This window comes from Triticum aestivum, unplaced genomic scaffold (assembly GCF_018294505.1).
Source record: "Triticum aestivum cultivar Chinese Spring unplaced genomic scaffold, IWGSC CS RefSeq v2.1 scaffold199806, whole genome shotgun sequence".
NCBI lineage: Eukaryota > Viridiplantae > Streptophyta > Magnoliopsida > Poales > Poaceae > Triticum > Triticum aestivum.
This window is the reverse complement of record NW_025225805.1, coordinates 1-3,271: the sequence shown is the minus strand read 5'-3', so window position 1 is coordinate 3,271 and position 3,271 is coordinate 1. Positions and strand designations below refer to the sequence as shown.

General features: G+C 40.7%; 1 long non-coding RNA gene across 1 annotated transcript; it reads right to left on the bottom strand.

Moving 5' to 3' along the window:
* Positions 1-839: 839 nt before the first annotated feature.
* Positions 840-3,254, bottom strand: LOC123172382 (uncharacterized). The gene is made up of 3 exons (XR_006485545.1): positions 2,611-3,254; positions 1,720-1,808; positions 840-1,264 (listed from the first exon to the last, which is right to left on the bottom strand). It is a non-coding gene; the product is annotated as an uncharacterized lncRNA (long non-coding RNA).
* Between the last annotated feature and the right edge of the window lie 17 nt (positions 3,255-3,271).

The following is a 3,271-nucleotide window of genomic DNA, read 5'->3' as shown; positions in this document are numbered from 1 at the left end:
CAGGTAAACTTTGGCAATAGCGCGGTGTTTGGTACTGACATACTGGATGGCCGATGACCAAACGACACATGGCCTGCATCCCATCCGCGCCTAGAGGCTCGAAGCTGTGCAACGGGGTGCACCCAGCTTGGTTCGTCTCTTTCTCCTCCATGACATGGGGTAGGAAACAATGGAATCGCGCCTAGCCCGTTTCATAGCGCCCTAGGAGACGTCGTACCGGCAGCCGCCTGTCGGCCGAAGCAGACGAAAGATGGCGGCTGATCGTGGCGGTGGACGGGCGGCGTGATCAGGACATTGTGTTGTGAGCCGGCGCAACACGCGAGCGAGGGGCGTCCATGGTACGGCGAGGTATCCCACCATGAATACAAACTCCAAGCAGGACGTAGGGTATTGCTCCTCATCAAAGGTGCTAACTTAGGTAAACTGTGTGTGCGTGCTCCATTCTAGTACATCCAGTCACATTCGCCATCCTACCGAGGGTATTGATGGATGGTTTCTGCTCCCTCACTTGAAATGACTTACAATTCCAACAGATATTTACAATCTAAGAATGTTGTATGCATTCTTGCGAGTGCGATTATAGACTCATTGTTGTCCAATCTTGTGTCTTCAACAACAAACAACTCACAACTGCTTTAAGAATGAAGCGTCCTCTAGCTCATATGAACCACTAAGGTAACTGGACAACAACAACAACAACTTCACTCTCAGGGTAAGAACGTCCCATCATCGAAACTTCTACATCATTAATTTTAGTCATGTAAACATTGATACAACTACTTGACCAACACTAAATTGTGCCTATGAGGCTTCATTTTGTTGATATGATGCGCATTTTATTTCATCTGCAACAGATCTTGAATTTGTAAAAGTCAAATAAAAATCTAGAGCTACATCCTGGCATTCCCAGAGCTGCCAAGCACATGCAACACATATTTTTGAACCATGGTAGAGGTGCGATGTCGTTCTTTTCAAGCACACAAACCTACAAATAACTGGGGGAGATACTCTCCTGGCCAAAGAGAATACTACCAAGCACCCACATGTAGAAAAGGCAAGACATGATGAGATCCGACTTGAAATGATACTAGGATAATTAAGTTGAAATACCCCAAATTAGGTATTCAAAAGCATCTTGCTATATTACCTACTTGACTAGACTAAAGAACGATGACATTTTTGAAGATAACATATAAACTCCGTCGACCGCATTTGATGTGATGCGAGAATCTCGGTAACAAGTGACAACTGCAGCACCCTTCACCTGGAGAAAAAATGTGTTAATTTGTTAGTAACCTGCTGCAGACACCGAAAAAGCCTATAGTAGCACCTACGAGTATCTAAATCCTTCACCCTTTTCACATAAATTTTGTAGGTGATGGAGTTAAATGACCCGACTGATGTGTGTAATAGCAAAAGGGCTGCAAATATATTACTTTCAACTTATGTATTATGATATAGAAAACCAATGGAGAACACTTGATTATCAACATATCATTTATGCTCCAACACATAGCCTCGTCAGCATTTTAATTGTTTCTCTATGTTGTTAGCATGTGTGAATCCAAATCTCATCCACATCGCCAATATTTTGAGGGTGCATGCTACCCACATTGTCTGTCACATATCTTCCTTTTTTGGGGGTACTGTCACATATCTTCCAAAGAGAAAAATCAAACATTAAAAAACTCACAAATTATATTCAAAAAATCTTCTTACCTGCTGGACCGTTTTAGCGCATTAGCACATCAAACCAGACAATGATCCCAACTTATTAGCTCCATTAGTTCCACCAGCAATGGTTGTGCCTAGAAGCATAAGAACTCCGACAATTAACAATAGTTCCATGATAGAGACAAGTGGATAAGAGAAGGTAACATGAAACAATTAGAAAGATGAGCAGGCAAGTATACATTGAGCAAAATAATTCACTTATATAACATATTCTTATAGGTGTGTTATAAGTCACTTAGCTATTACATAAAAGTAGTCATAAAATGCAAGTAATATTCATAAAAGTAGTCACTTAGCTACCTCATAATGGAGAATTTAGCTAGCAAGAAGATGAAGAAAAGGCATAGCCTAGAATTTTCTCATGTAAACTCATTCTTCATCATGTCGGCCAGACAAAATTATAACAAATCAATTTATTTCTATGTGTTACCAAAGTTATGACAAATATTCACATGTAGGAGGGGCCATGAACAAATGGCAGAATCACTATGGTTTTTAGTAGGCACGTATTGAACCGAAGTTGTTTTGTTGGATTTAAGTTCAGTAACAAAATCAGAAGAAATAATAATGGATACAAAATATCCATCCTTGAGGTTTCATACATAGTATCAACTAAGTTCACATTTGACATTTCATTTGGTATTTTCGAGGAAAGAAAACAACTATATCAAAAGATAGCACATACTAAATTAATGTGGCTATGAGTTCATCCATCTAGAATAGGGAAAATTACCAAGTTTTATTACCATAATTTGCATACAAAGTTCAAGTGTAAGTGGACAATTAAGAATCACAATAATTTCATGCGAGCAACCATTTACAAAAATAACCAGATTAAGCTACTCCTAATATATAAGACAGAGGATGGGTGATCACCTGGTAGGTAGAAACTCCTGAAAGGGTAGTACTTCCTAGAGCATGGTACATCAAGTTTTGTGGAATGCATTGATTTGAGTTGAACCATATAGGCACTATCATGCATATATAAAAAGATTGCATTGGTATCGTCATCATACCCCACTAGTTTGGTCCATGGCATAGTTTCCCAATTTTGAGGAAGGGTCTTAATAATGTTACGCAATTCAACTGTCTTTTGGGACACCCATATGGAAACACCTTCAGGATTGACCTCCCTCTGCCACACTTGAATGTTATCGTTAGATAACATGGCAACACCAACAATCCTCTCATCTGTCTGTATAATCTGACACTGGCATATGCTAAAATCATTCATACTGTGAGGCCCCTTGATCAGGGTAAGGTTCTGCCCCTCCAAATCAAACTGAACTATATCGTCTCTCCCATACCTAGACAACCAGTAAATGACATTGCCAACAAGGGTGTCGGGGCAACAAGGACCATACATTGTGTTAGGTTGAGTCTCTATTGAGATGAGATTGCCCCATCTGCCGGTCTGTGAGGAGAAAACACGGACCAGAGGTCGTCGATCATCATGAACGTACATGGACAACAGAACCACTTTGAAGGGGCTAGAGTGGCAGCTGCCGTGCACATGGCCCTGGTCGCCGGCGACGCA